Here is a 16,021-nt window from a genome sequence, read left to right as displayed (position 1 = left end):
TGCAAACTGGGCCAAACAGGAGGTTAAAGGCGCTGACTCTCCAAGTGGGGAGAGTGTTAGTAAAGCTTCTGGAATGTTGCACCCGAGTACCAGGGTAGGAAACCTGAGACATATTTGAACACGTCTCCCGTTCACACGGTTGATCATACTCTGGGTTCCACATGCATGATTTAGCTGAAGGAAGAATACCTTAAACCTGGAGAGTTGAGACCCGTGGAATGGGTACCATGCAATATGACTTCAAAGGGTCTTCATTTGCTCACCGAACCTCTCCAATCCTATCACTGCTGCGTTTATGCCCCTGTACGCATGCTTGATTCTCTATTGGAGACATAGCAATCCATAGGTTTTAAGATACTTACTAGTCAGGTACATTCTTAGGCGTTTAATATGGGGTGTTGAGTCCATTTCGTTGAGCAAGGAGTAGCTCTTGTCTATTCCATATTTGGCTTAAGGAACTTTATCTGTGCTCATTTCAATCTCTGGTTTTATGCAGCACCCCAACTCACCTTTCCCCTTAAGCAAGCATAAGTTGGTTTTCTAAATTTGAGACCCTGTTCTGTTTTGGAATTCAGTTCCTGTGTAGCCAAGTTTACATTCCGTGTATTAGTGATATCTTATGATGTTTCTTTTTCTGTGTGACTTATTTCAGTTAGAATCATCGTACCTGAATCCACTCATTATGCTGCTACGGGCCTGATGACATAGATTTCATTGCTGAGTGATACTGCATTGTACGTAAGTACCACAAGTTCTTTATCCATTTTTCACTTTCTGTGATGTTGAACTTGTACGGTAAACGAGGTTCTTGTAAACAGAGGCGTCCCAAACTTTGGGGTGGCTGTGTCTTTTTGATTTTAATTTCCCTAAGCTATAGGACCATAAGTGGAAGTGCCCTAGGCTCTGTTGCTGTGTTTTTTAGATGTTTCAGGAAACACCATACACTTCTCCCGAGTGTCTGTTGGCAATTTACATCCCGCCCATCAGCATAACAAGGCTCACAGTTCTCCATGGCCTGTCCTGCCTTTCTGGATTTTACACTTTTTTCAGATGGCCCTTTTGACCGGGGGGAAGTGAGACTTCATTGTAGTGCAGATTTCCATTGCAAGCTTGCTTGGTTGGCCAAAAGGGGCATATGCGTTTTTTCCTGAATATATTCAGGAAAAAACGCATACGCCCTTTTTGGCCAAGTGCATCATTGTGGACGTTCCGCCTCTTTTCCTATGCTTTCAATGCAATTCCAGTCTACCTCCTGAAATCGGTTTCCTGCAATTCTGCCCCGCTTTCAAGTCCTCTTGGCAGCCTTACTTCAGTATATTTTTGGACGATAGCTGTCATTTATAACTCTGCAGGTTTGTGCATTACAGTGCCCCTGAGCTCCTTTCTTCAACTCGCTTTCTTGTGAGCTGGCCGCAACACCGCAGGATGGCTTCAGGCCCTAATCTGGTTCCGGCACGGCACGCTGAGCCTTTGGTTATTTCCTCTTCCTGGTGGGAAATGAGAGTTAAATTTGCCCGTTCAGACACCTCCAGCTAGTCTCTCATTGGTTCTCCCTATTCCTGTTCATCTTCCGCAGAAATTGCAAACTGGGCCAAACAGGAGGTTAAAGGGACTGACTCTCCAAGTGGGGAGAGTGTTAGTAAAGCGTCTGGAATGTTGCACCCGAGTACCAGGGTACGAAAACTGAGACATATTTGAACACGTCTGCCGTTCACATGGTTGATCATACTCTGGGTTCCACATGCATGTTTTAGCTGAAGGAAGAATACCTTAAACCTGGAGAGTTGAGACCCGTGGAATGGGTACCATGCAATATGACTTCAAAGGGTCTTCATTTGCTCACCGAACCTCTCCAATCCTATCACTGCTGCGTTTATGCCCCTGTACACACGCTTGATTCTCTTTCGGAGACATAGCAATCCATAGGTTTTAAGATACTTACTAGTCAGGTACATTCTTAGGCGTTTAATATGGGGTGTTGAGTCCATTTCGTTGAGCAAGGAGTAGCTCTTGTCTATTCCATATTTGGCTTAAGGAACTTTATCTGTGCTCATTTCAATCTCTGGTTTTATGCAGCACCCCAACTCACCTTTCCCCTTAAGCAAGCATAAGTTGGTTTTCTAAATTTGAGACCCTGTTCTGTTTTGGAATTCAGTTCCTGTGTAGCCAAGTTTACATTCCGTGTATTAGTGATATCTTATGATGTTTCTTTTTCTGTGTGACTTATTTCAGTTAGAATCATCGTACCTGAATCCACTCATTATGCTGCTACGGGCCTGATGACATATATTTCATTGCTGAGTGATACTGCATTGTACGTAAGTACCACAAGTTCTTTATCCATTTTTCACTTTCTGTGATGTTGAACTTGTACGGTAAACGAGGTTCTTGTAAACAGAGGCGTCCCAAACTTTGGGGTGGCTGTGTCTTTTTGATTTTAATTTTCCTAAGCTATAGGACCATAAGTGGAAGTGCCCTAGGCTCTGTTGCTGTGTTTTTTAGATGTTTCAGGAAACACCATACACTTCTCCCGAGTGTCTGTTGGCAATTTACATCCCGCCCATCAGCATAACAAGGCTCCCAGTTCTCCATGGCCTGTCCTGCCTTTCTGGATTTTACACTTTTTTCAGATGGCCCTTTTGACCGGGGGGAAGTGAGACTTCATTGTAGTGCAGATTTCCTTTGCAAGCTTGCTTGGTTGGCCAAAAAGGGCGTATGCGTTTTTTCCTGAATATATTCAGGAAAAAACGCATACGCCCTTTTTGGCCAAGTGCATCATTGTGGACGTTCTGCCTCTTTTCCTATGCTTTCAATGCAATTCCAGTCTACCTCCTGAAATCGGTTTCCTGCAATTCTGCCCCGCATTCAAGTCCTCTTGGCAGCCTTACTTCAGTATATTTTTGGACGATAGCTGTCATTTATAACTCTGCAGGTTTGTGAATTACAGTGCCCCTGAGCTCCTTTCTTCAACTCACTTTCTTGTGAGCTGGCCGCAACACCGCAGGATGGCTTCAGGCCCTAATCTGGTTCCGGCACGGCATGCTGAGCCTTTGGTTAATTCCTCTTCCTGGTGGGAAATGAGAGTTAAATTTGCCCGTTCAGACACGTCCAGCTAGTCTCTCATTGGTTCTCCCTATTCCTGTTCATCTTCCGCAGAAATTGCAAACTGGGCCAAACAGGAGGTTAAAGGCGCTGACTCTCCAAGTGGGGAGAGTGTTAGTAAAGCGTCTGGAATGTTGCACCCGAGTACCAGGGGAGGAAAACTGAGACATATTTGAACACGTCTCCCGTTCCCACGGTTGATCATACTCTGGGTTCCACATGCATGTTTTAGCTGAAGGAAGAATACCTTAAACCTGGAGAGTTGAGACCCACGGAATGGGTACCATGCAATATGACTTCAAAGGGTCTTCATTTGCTCACCGAACCTCTCCAATCCTATCACTGCTGCGTTTATGCCCCTGTACACACGCTTGATTCTCTTTTGGAGACATAGCAATCCATAGGTTTTAAGATACTTACTAGTCAGGTACATTCTTAGGCGTTTAATATGGGGTGTTGAGTCCATTTCGTTGAGCAAGGAGTAGCTCTTGTCTATTCCATATTTGGCTTAAGGAACTTTATCTGTGCTCATTTCAATCTCTGGTTTTATGCAGCACCCCAACTCACCTTTCCCCTTAAGCAAGCATAAGTTGGTTTTCTAAATTTGAGACCCTGTTCTGTTCTGTAATTCAGTTCCTGTGTAGCCAAGTTTACATTCCGTGTATTACTGATATCTTATGATGTTTCTTTTTCTGTGTGACTTATTTCAGTTAGAATCATCATACCTGAATCCACTCATTGTGCTTCTAAGGGCCTGATGACATAGATTTCATTGCTGAGTGATATTGCTTTATAAGTAAATACCACAACTTCTTTATCCATTTTTCACTTTCTGTGATGTTGAACTTGTACTGTAAACGAGGTTCTTGTAAACAGAGCAGTCCCAAACTTTGGGGTGGCTGTGTCTTTTTGATTTTAATTTCCCTAAGCTATAGGACCATAAGTGGAAGTGCCCTAGGCTCTGTTGCTTTGTTTTTTAGATGTTTCAGGAAGCACCATACACTTCTCCCAAGTGTCTGTTGGCAATTTACATCCCTCCCATCAGCATAACAAGGCTCCCAGTTCTCCATGGCCTGTCCTGCCTTTCTGGATTTTACACTTTTTTCAGATGGCCCTTTGGACCGGGGGGAAGTGAGACTTCATTGTAGTGTAGATTTCCTTTGCAAGCTTGCTTGGTTGGCCAAAAAGGGCGTATGCGTTTTTTCCTGAATATATTCAGGAAAAAACGCATACGCCCTTTTTGGCCAAGTGCATCATTGTGGACGTTCTGCCTCTTTTCCTATGCTTTCAATGCAATTCCACTCTACCTCCTGAAATCGGTTTCCTGCAATTCTGCCCTGCTTTCAAGTCCTCTTGGCAGCCTTACTTCAGTATATTTTTGGACGATAGCTGTCATTTATAACTCTGCAGGTTTGTGAATTACAGTGCCCCTGAGCGCCTTTCTTCAACTCGCTTTCTTTAGAGCTGGCCGCAACACTGCAGGATGGCTTCAGGCCCTAATCTGGTTCCGGAACGGCACGCTGAGCCTTTGGTTATTTCCTCTTCCTGGTGGGAAATGAGAGTTAAATTTGCCCGTCCAGACACCTCCAGCTAGTCTCTCATTGGTTCTCCCTATTCCTGTTCATCTTCCGCAGAAATTGCAAACTGGGCCAAACAGGAGGTTAAAGGCGCTGACTCTCCAAGTGGGGAGAGTGTTAGTAAACCGTCTGGAATGTTGCACCCGAGTACCAGGGTACGAAAACTGAGACATATTTGAACACGTCTCCCGATCACATGGTTGATCATACTCTAGGTTCCACATGCATGTTTTAGCTGAAGGAAGAATACCTTAAACCTGGGTAGTTGAAACCCGTGGAATGGGTACCATGCAATATGACTTCAAAGGGTCTTCATTTGCTCACCGAACCTCTCCAATCCTATCACTGCTGCGTTTATGCCCCTGTACACATGCTTGATTCGCTTTCGGAGACATAGCAATCCATAGGTTTTAAGATACTTACTAGTCAGGTACATTCTTAGGCGTTTAATATGGGGTGTTGAGTCCATTTCGTTGAGCAAGGAGTAGCTCTTGTCTATTCCATATTTGGCTTAAGGAACTTTATCTGTGCTCATTTCAATCTCTGGTTTTATGCAGCACCCCAACTCACCTTTCCCCTTAAGCAAGCATAAGTTGGTTTTCTAAATTTGAGACCCTGTTCTGTTTTGGAATTCAGTTCCTGTGTAGCCAAGTTTACATTCCGTGTATTAGTGATATCTTATGATGTTTCTTTTTCTGTGTGACTTATTTCAGGTAGAATCATCGTACCTGAATCCACTCATTATGCTGCTACGGGCCTGATGACATAGATTTCATTGCTGAGTGATACTGCATTGTACGTAAGTACCACAAGTTCTTTATCCATTTTTCAGTTTCTGTGATATTGAACTTGTACGGTAAACGAGGTTCTTGTAAACAGAGGCGTCCCAAACTTTGGGGTGGCTGTGTCTTTTTGATTTTAATTTCCCTAAGCTATAGGACCATAAGTGGAAGTGCCCTAGGCTCTGTTGCTTTGTTTTTTAGATATTTCAGGAAACACCATACACTTCTCCCGAGTGTCTGTTGGCAATTTACATCCCGCCCATAAGCATAACAAGGCTCCCAGTTCTCCATGGCCTGTCCTGACTTTCTGGATTTTACACTTTTTTCAGATGGCCCTTTTGACCGGGGGGAAGTGAGACTTCATTGTAGTGCAGATTTCCTTTGCAAGCTTGCTTGGTTGGCCAAAAAGGGCGTATGCGTTTTTTCCTGAATATATTCAGGAAAAAACGCATACGCCCTTTTTGGCCAAGTGCATCATTGTGGACGTTCTGCCTCTTTTCCTATGCTTTCAATGCAATTCCAGTCTACCTCCTGAAATCGGTTTCCTGCAATTCTGCCCCGCTTTCAAGTCCTCTTGGCAGCCTTACTTCAGTATATTTTTGGACGATAGCTGTCATTTATAACTCTGCAGGTTTGTGAATTACAGTGCCCCTGAGCGCCTTTCTTCAACTCGCTTTCTTTTGAGCTGGCCGCAACACTGCAGGATGGCTTCAGGCCCTAATCTGGTTCCGGCACGGCACGCTGAGCCTTTGGTTATTTCCTCTTCCTGGTGGGAAATGAGAGTTAAATTTGCCCGTCCAGACACCTCCAGCTAGTCTCTCATTGGTTCTCCCTATTCCTGTTCATCTTCCGCAGAAATTGCAAACTGGGCCAAACAGGAGGTTAAAGGCGCTGACTCTCCAAGTGGGGAGAGTGTTAGTAAAGCGTCTGGAATGTTGCACCCGAGTACCAGGGGAGGAAAACTGAGACATATTTGAACACGTCTCCCGTTCACACAGTTGATCATACTCTGGGTTCTACATGCATGATTTAGCTCAAGGAAGAATATCTTAAATCTGGAGAGTTGAGACCCGTGGAATGGGTACCATGCAATATGACTTCAAAGGGTCTTCATTTGCTCACCGAACCTCTCCAATCCTATCACTGCTGCGTTTATGCCCCTGTACACATGCTTGATTCTCTTTTGGAGACATAGCAATCCATAGGTTTTAAGATACTTACTAGTCAGGTACATTCTTAGGCGTTTAATATGGGGTGTTGAGTCCATTTCGTTGAGCAAGGAGTAGCTCTTGTCTATTCCATATTTGGCTTAAGGAACTTTATCTGTGCTCATTTCAATCTCTGGTTTTATGCAGCACCCCAACTCACCTTTACCCTTAAGCAAGCATAAGTTGGTTTTCTAAATTTGAGACCCTGTTCTGTTCTGTAATTCAGTTCCTGTGTAGCCAGGTTTACATTCCGTGTATTACTGATATCTTATGATGTTTCTTTTTCTGTGTGACTTATTTCAGTTAGAATCATCATACCTGAATCCACTCATTGTGCTGCTAAGGGCCTGATGACATAGATTTCATTGCTGAGTGATATTGCTTTATAAGTAAATACCACAACTTCTTTATCCATTTTTCACTTTCTGTGATGTTGAACTTGTACTGTAAACGAGGTTCTTGTAAACAGAGCAGTCCCAAACTTTGGGGTGGCTGTGTCTTTTTGATTTTAATTTCCCTAAGCTATAGGACCATAAGTGGAAGTGCCCTAGGCTCTGTTGCTTTGTTTTTTAGATGTTTCAGGAAGCACCATACACTTCTCCCAAGTGTCTGTTGGCAATTTACATCCCTCCCATCAGCATAACAAGGCTCCCAGTTCTCCATGGCCTGTCCTGCCTTTCTGGATTTTACACTTTTTTCAGATGGCCCTTTGGACCGGGGGGAAGTGAGACTTCATTGTAGTGTAGATTTCCTTTGCAAGCTTGCTTGGTTGGCCAAAAAGGGCGTATGCGTTTTTTCCTGAATATATTCAGGAAAAAACGCATACGCCCTTTTTGGCCAAGTGCATCATTGTGGACGTTCTGCCTCTTTTCCTATGCTTTCAATGCAATTCCAGTCTACCTCCTGAAATCGGTTTCCTGCAATTCTGCCCTGCTTTCAAGTCCTCTTGGCAGCCTTACTGCAGTATATTTTTGGACGATAGCTGTCATTTATAACTCTGCAGGTTTGTGAATTACAGTGCTCCTGAGCTCCTTTCTTCAACTCGCTTTCTTGTGACCAGGCCGCAACACCACAGGATGGCTTCAGGCCCTAATCTGGTTCCGGCACGGCACGCTGAGCCTTTGGTTAATTCCTCTTCCTGGTGGGAAATGAGAGTTAAATTTGCCCGTCCAGACACCTCCAGCTAGTCTCTCATTGGTTCTCGCTATTCCTGTTCATCTTCCGCAGAAATTGCAAACTGGGCCAAACAGGAGGTTAAAGGGACTGACTCTCCAAGTCGGGAGAGTGTTAGTAAAGCATCTGGAATGTTGCACCCGAGTACCAGGGTACTTAAACTGAGACATATTTGAACACGTCTCCCGATCACACGGTTGATCATACTCTAGGTTCCACATGCATGTTTTAGCTGAAGGAAGAATACCTTAAACCTGGGTAGTTGAAACCCGTGGAATGGGTACCATGCAATATGACTTCAAAGGGTCTTCATTTGCTCACCGAACCTCTCCAATCCTATCACTGCTGCGTTTATGCCCCTGTACACATGCTTGATTCGCTTTCGGAGACATAGCAATCCATAGGTTTTAAGATACTTACTAGTCAGGTACATTCTTAGGCGTTTAATATGGGGTGTTGAGTCCATTTCGTTGAGCAAGGAGTAGCTCTTGTCTATTCCATATTTGGCTTAAGGAACTTTATCTGTGCTCATTTCAATCTCTGGTTTTATGCAGCACCCCAACTCACCTTTCCCCTTAAGCAAGCATAAGTTGGTTTTCTAAATTTGAGACCCTGTTCTGTTTTGGAATTCAGTTCCTGTGTAGCCAAGTTTACATTCCGTGTATTAGTGATATCTTATGATGTTTCTTTTTCTGTGTGACTTATTTCAGGTAGAATCATCGTACCTGAATCCACTCATTATGCTGCTACGGGCCTGATGACATAGATTTCATTGCTGAGTGATACTCCATTGTACGTAAGTACCACAAGTTCTTTATCCATTTTTCACTTTCTGTGATATTGAACTTGTACGGTAAACGAGGTTCTTGTAAACAGAGGCGTCCCAAACTTTGGGGTGGCTGTGTCTTTTTGATTTTAATTTCCCTAAGCTATAGGACCATAAGTGGAAGTGCCCTAGGCTCTGTTGCTTTGTTTTTTAGATATTTCAGGAAACACCATACACTTCTCCCGAGTGTCTGTTGGCAATTTACATCCCGCCCATAAGCATAACAAGGCTCCCAGTTCTCCATGGCCTGTCCTGACTTTCTGGATTTTACACTTTTTTCAGATGGCCCTTTTGACCGGGGGGAAGTGAGACTTCATTGTAGTGCAGATTTCCTTTGCAAGCTTGCTTGGTTGGCCAAAAAGGGCGTATGCGTTTTTTCCTGAATATATTCAGGAAAAAACGCATACGCCCTTTTTGGCCAAGTGCATCATTGTGGACGTTCTGCCTCTTTTCCTATGCTTTCAATGCAATTCCAGTCTACCTCCTGAAATCGGTTTCCTGCAATTCTGCCCCGCTTTCAAGTCCTCTTGGCAGCCTTACTTCAGTATATTTTTGGACGATAGCTGTCATTTATAACTCTGCAGGTTTGTGAATTACAGTGCCCCTGAGCGCCTTTCTTCAACTCGCTTTCTTTAGAGCTGGCCGCAACACTGCAGGATGGCTTCAGGCCCTAATCTGGTTCCGGCAGGGCACGCTGAGCCTTTGGTTATTTCCTCTTCCTGGTGGGAAATGAGAGTTAAATTTGCCCGTCCAGACACCTCCAGCTAGTCTCTCATTGGTTCTCCCTATTCCTGTTCATCTTCCGCAGAAATTGCAAACTGGGCCAAACAGGAGGTTAAAGGCGCTGACTCTCCAAGTGGGGAGAGTGTTAGTAAAGCGTCTGGAATGTTGCACCCGAGTACCAGGGGAGGAAAACTGAGACATATTTGAACACGTCTCCCGTTCACACGGTTGATCATACTCTGGGTTCCACATGCATGTTTTAGCTGAAGGAAGAATACCTTAAACCTGGAGAGTTGAGACCCGTGGAATGGGTACCATGCAATATGACTTCAAAGGGTCTTCATTTGCTCACCGAACCTCTCCAATCCTATCACTGCTGCGTTTATGCCCCTGTACACACGCTTGATTCTCTTTTGGAGACATAGCAATCCATAGGTTTTAAGATACTTACTAGTCAGGTACATTCTTAGGCGTTTAATATGGGGTGTTGAGTCCATTTTGTTGAGCAAGGAGTAGCTCTTGTCTATTCCATATTTGGCTTAAGGAACTTTATCTGTGCTCATTTCAATCTCTGGTTTTATGCAGCACCCCAACTCACCTTTCCCCTTAAGCAAGCATAAGTTGGTTTTCTAAATTTGAGACCCTGTTCTGTTCTGTAATTCAGTTCCTGTGTAGCCAAGTTTACATTCCGTGTATTACTGATATCTTATGATGTTTCTTTTTCTGTGTGACTTATTTCAGTTAGAATCATCGTACCTGAATCCACTCATTGTGCTGCTAAGGGCCTGATGACATAGATTTCATTGCTGAGTGATATTGCTTTGTAAGTAAATACCACAACTTCTTTATCCATTTTTCACTTTCTGTGATGTTGAACTTGTACTGTAAACGAGGTTCTTGTAAACAGAGCAGTCCCAAACTTTGGGGTGGCTGTGTCTTTTTGATTTTAATTTCCCTAAGCTATAGGACCATAAGTGGAAGTGCCCTAGGCTCTGTTGCTTTGTTTTTTAGATGTTTCAGGAAGCACCATACACTTCTCCCTAGTGTCTGTTGGCAATTTACATCCCTCCCATCAGCATAACAAGGCTCCCAGTTCTCCATGGCCTGTCCTGCCTTTCTGGATTTTACACTTTTTTCAGATGGCCCTTTGGACCGGGGGGAAGTGAGACTTCATTGTAGTGCAGATTTCCTTTGCAAGCTTCCTTGGTTGGCCAAAAAGGGCGTATGCGTTTTTTCCTGAATATATTCAGGAAAAAATGCATACGCACTTTTTGGCCAAGTGCATCATTGTGGACGCTCTGCCTCTTTTCGTATGCTTTCAATGCAATTCCAGTTTACCTCCTGAAATCGGTTTCCTGCAATTCTGCCCCGCTTTCAAGTCCTCTTGGCAGCCTTACTTCAGTATATTTTTGGACGATAGCTGTCATTTATAACTCTGCAGGTTTGTGCATTACAGTGCCCCTGAGCTCCTTTCTTCAACTCGCTTTCTTGTGACCTGGCCGCAACACCGCAGGATGGCTTCAGGCCCTAATGTGGTTCCGGCACGGCACGCTGAGGCTTTGGTTAATTCCTCTTCCTGGTGGGAAATGAGAGTTAAATTTGCCCGTCCAGACACCTCCAGCTAGTCTCTCATTAGTTCTCGCTATTCTTGTTCACCTTCCGCAGAATTTGCAAACTGGGCCAAACAGGAGGTTAAAGGGACTGACTCTCCAAGTCGGGAGAGTGTTAGTAAAGTGTCTGGAATGTTGCACCCGAGAACCAGGGTACGAAAACTGAGACATATTTGAACACGTCTCCCGATCACATGGTTGATCATACTCTAGGTTCCACATGCATGTTTTAGCTGAAGGAAGAATACCTTAAACCTGGGTAGTTGAAACCCGTGGAATGGGTACCATGCAATATGACTTCAAAGGGTCTTCATTTGCTCACCGAACCTCTCCAATCCTATCACTGCTGCGTTTATGCCCCTGTACACATGCTTGATTCTCTTTTGGCGACATAGCAATCCATAGGTTTTAAGATACTTACTAGTCAGGTACATTCTTAGGTGTTTAATATGCGGTGTTGAGTCCATTTCGTTGAGCAAGGAGTAGCTCTTGTCTATTCCATATTTGGCTTAAGGAACTTTATCTGTGCTCATTTCAATCTCTGGTTTTATGCAGCACCCCAACTCACCTTTCCCCTTAAGCAAGCATAAGTTGGTTTTCTAAATTTGAGACCCTGTTCTGTTCTGTAATTCAGTTCCTGTGTAGCCAAGTTTACATTCCGTGTATTACTGATATCTTATGATGTTTCTTTTTCTGTGTGACTTATTTCAGTTAGAATCATCATACCTGAATCCACTCATTGTGCTGCTAAGGGCCTGATGATATAGATTTCATTGCTGAGTGATATTGCTTTGTAAGTAAATACCACAACTTCTTTATCCATTTTTCACTTTCTGTGATGTTGAACTTGTACGGTAAAGGAGGTTCTTGTAAACAGAGCCATCCCAAACTTTGGGGTGGCTGTGTCTTTTTGATTTTAATTTCCCTAAGCTATAGGACCATAAGTGGAAGTGCCCTAGGCTTTGTTGCTTTGTTTTTTAGATGTTTCAGGAAACACCATACACTTCTCCCGAGTGACTGCTGGCAATTTACATCCCGCCCATCAGCATAACAAGGCTCCCAGTTCTCCATGGCCTGTCCTGCCTTTCTGCATTTTACACTTTTTTCAGATTGCCCTTTTGACTGGGGGGAAGTGAGACTTCATTGTAGTGCAGATTTCCTTTGCAAGCTTGCTTGGTTGGCCAAAAAGGGCGTATGCGTTTTTTCCTGAATATATTCAGGAAAAAACGCATACGCCCTTTTTGGCCAAGTGCATCATTGTGGACGTTCTGCCTCTTTTCCTATGCTTTCAATGCAATTCCAGTCTACCTCCTGAAATCGGTTTCCTGCAATTCTGCCCCGCTTTCAAGTCCTCTTGGCAGCCTTACTTCAGTATATTTTTGGACGATAGCTGTCATTTATAACTCTGCAGGTTTGTGAATTACAGTGCCCCTGAGCTCCTTTCTTCAACTCGCTTTCTTGTGAGCTGGCCGCAACACCGCAGGATGGCTTCAGGCCCTAATCTGGTTCCGGCACGGCACGCTGAGCCTTTGGTTATTTCCTCTTCCTGGTGGGAAATGAGAGTTAAATTTGCCCGTCCAGACACATCCAGCTAGTCTCTCATTGGTTCTCCCTATTCCTGTTCATCTTCCGCAGAAATTGCAAACTGGGCCAAACAGGAGGTTAAAGGCGCTGACTCTCCAAGTGGGGAGAGTGTTAGTAAAGCTTCTGGAATGTTGCACCCGAGTACCAGGGAAGGAAAACTGAGACATATTTGAACACGTCTCCCGTTCACACGGTTGATCATACTCTGGGTTCCACATGCATGTTTTTGCTGAAGGAAGAATACCTTAAACCTGGAGAGTTGAGACCCGTGGAATGGGTACCATGCAATATGACTTCAAACGGTCTTCATTTGCTCACCGAACCTCTCCAATCCTATCACTGCTGCGTTTATGCCCCTGTACACACGCTTGATTCTCTTTTGGAGACATAGCAATCCATAGGTTTTAAGATACTTACTAGTCAGGTACATTCTTAGGCGTTTAATATGGGGTGTTGAGTCCATTTCGTTGAGCAAGGAGTAGCTCTTGTCTATTCCATATTTGGCTTAAGGAACTTTATCTGTGCTCATTTCAATCTCTGGTTTTATGCAGCACCCCAACTCACCTTTCCCATTAAGCAAGCATAAGTTGGTTTTCTAAATTTGAGACCCTGTTCTGTTTTGGAATTCAGTTCCTGTGTAGCCAAGTTTACATTCCATGTATTAGTGATATCTTATGATGTTTCTTTTTCTGTGTGACTTATTTCAGTTAGAATCATCGTACCTGAATCCACTCATTATGCTGCTATGGGCCTGATGACATAGATTTCATTGCTGAGTGATACTGCATTGTACATAAGTACCACAAGTTCTTTATCCATTTTTCACTTTCTGTGATACTGAACTTGTACGGTAAATGAGGTTCTTGTAAACAGAGGCGTCCCAAACTTTGGGGTGGCTGTGTCTTTTTGATTTTAATTTCCCTAAGCTATAGGACCATAAGTGGAAGTGCCCTAGGCTCTGTTGCTTTGTTTTTTAGATGTTTCAGGAAACACCATACACTTCTCCCAAGTGTCTGTTGGCAATTTACATCCCGCCAATCAGCATAACAAGGCTCCCAGTTCTCCATGGCCTGTCCTGCCTTTCTGGATTTTACACTTTTTTCAGATGGCCCTTTTGACCGGGGGGAAGTGAGTCTTCATTGTAGTGCAGATTTCCTTTGCAAGCTTGCTTGGTTGGCCAAAAAGGGCGTATGCGTTTTTTCCTGAATATATTCAGGAAAAAACGCATACGCCCTTTTTGGCCAAGTGCATCATTGTGGACGTTCTGCCTCTTTTCCTATGCTTTCAATGCAATTCCAGTCTACCTCCTGAAATCGGTTTCCTGCAATTCTGCCCCGCTTTCAAGTCCTCTTGGCAGCCTTACTTCAGTATATTTTTGGACGATAGCTGTCATTTATATCTCTGCAGGTTTGTGAATTACAGTGCCCCTGAGCTCCTTTCTTCAACTCGCTTTCTTGTGACCTGGCCGTCACACCGCAGGATGGCTTCAGGCCCTAATCTGGTTCCGGCACGGCACGCTGAGCCTTTGGTTATTTCCTCTTCCTGGTGGGAAATGAGAGTTAAATTTGCCCGTCCAGACACCTCCAGCTAGTCTCTCATTGGTTCTCGCTATTCCTGTTCATCTTCCGCAGAAATTGCAAACTGGGCCAAACAGGAGGTTAAAGGCGCTGACTCTCCAAGTGGGGAGAGTGTTAGTAAAGCGTCTGGAATGTTGCACCCGAGTACCAGGGAAGGAAAACTGAGACATATTTGAACACGTCTCCCGTTCACACGGTTGATCATACTCTGGGTTCCACATGCATGTTTTTGCTGAAGGAAGAATACCTTAAACCTGGAGAGTTGAGACCCGTGGAATGGGTACCATGCAATATGACTTCAAACGGTCTTCATTTGCTCACCGAACCTCTCCAATCCTATCACTGCTGCGTTTATGCCCCTGTACACACGCTTGATTCTCTTTTGGAGACATAGCAATCCATAGGTTTTAAGATACTTACTAGTCAGGTACATTCTTAGGCGTTTAATATGGGGTGTTGAGTCCATTTCGTTGAGCAAGGAGTAGCTCTTGTCTATTCCATATTTGGCTTAAGGAACTTTATCTGTGCTCATTTCAATCTCTGGTTTTATGCAGCACCCCAACTCACCTTTCCCATTAAGCAAGCATAAGTTGGTTTTCTAAATTTGAGACCCTGTTCTGTTTTGGAATTCAGTTCCTGTGTAGCCAAGTTTACATTCCATGTATTAGTGATATCTTATGATGTTTCTTTTTCTGTGTGACTTATTTCAGTTAGAACCATCGTACCTGAATCCACTCATTATGCTGCTATGGGCCTGATGACATAGATTTCATTGCTGAGTGATACTGCATTGTACATAAGTACCACAAGTTCTTTATCCATTTTTCACTTTCTGTGATACTGAACTTGTACGGTAAACGAGGTTCTTGTAAACAGAGGCGTCCCAAACTTTGGGGTGGCTGTGTCTTTTTGATTTTAATTTCCCTAAGCTATAGGACCATAAGTGGAAGTGCCCTAGGCTCTGTTGCTTTGTTTTTTAGATGTTTCAGGAAACACCATACACTTCTCCCAAGTGTCTGTTGGCAATTTACATCCCGCCAATCAGCATAACAAGGCTCCCAGTTCTCCATGGCCTGTCCTGCCTTTCTGGATTTTACACTTTTTTCAGATGGCCCTTTTGACCGGGGGGAAGTGAGTCTTCATTGTAGTGCAGATTTCCTTTGCAAGCTTGCTTGGTTGGCCAAAAAGGGCGTATGCGTTTTTTCCTGAATATATTCAGGAAAAAACGCATACGCCCTTTTTGGCCAAGTGCATCATTGTGGACGTTCTGCCTCTTTTCCTATGCTTTCAATGCAATTCCAGTCTACCTCCTGAAATCGGTTTCCTGCAATTCTGCCCCGCTTTCAAGTCCTCTTGGCAGCCTTACTTCAGTATATTTTTGGACGATAGCTGTCATTTATATCTCTGCAGGTTTGTGAATTACAGTGCCCCTGAGCTCCTTTCTACAACTCGCTTTCTTGTGACCTGGCCGTAACACCGCAGGATGGCTTCAGGCCCTAATCTGGTTCCGGCACGGCACGCTGAGCCGTTGGTTATTTCCTCTTCCTGGTGGGAAATGAGAGTTAAATTTGCCCGTCCAGACACATCCAGCTAGTCTCTCATTGGTTCTCCCTATTCCTGTTCATCTTCCGCAGAAATTGCAAACTGGGCCAAACAGGAGGTTAAAGGCGCTGACTCTCCAAGTGGGGAGAGTGTTAGTAAAGCGTCTGGAATGTTGCACCCGAGTACCAGGGAAGGAAAACTGAGACATATTTGAACACGTCTCCCGTTCACACGGTTGATCATACTCTGGGTTCCACATGCATGTTTTTGCTGAAGGAAGAATACCTTAAACCTGGAGAGTTGAGACCCGTGGAATG

Source organism: Pseudorca crassidens, unplaced genomic scaffold, assembly GCF_039906515.1.
Source record: "Pseudorca crassidens isolate mPseCra1 unplaced genomic scaffold, mPseCra1.hap1 Scaffold_67, whole genome shotgun sequence".
NCBI lineage: Eukaryota > Metazoa > Chordata > Mammalia > Artiodactyla > Delphinidae > Pseudorca > Pseudorca crassidens.
This window is presented reverse-complemented; position numbering follows the sequence as displayed.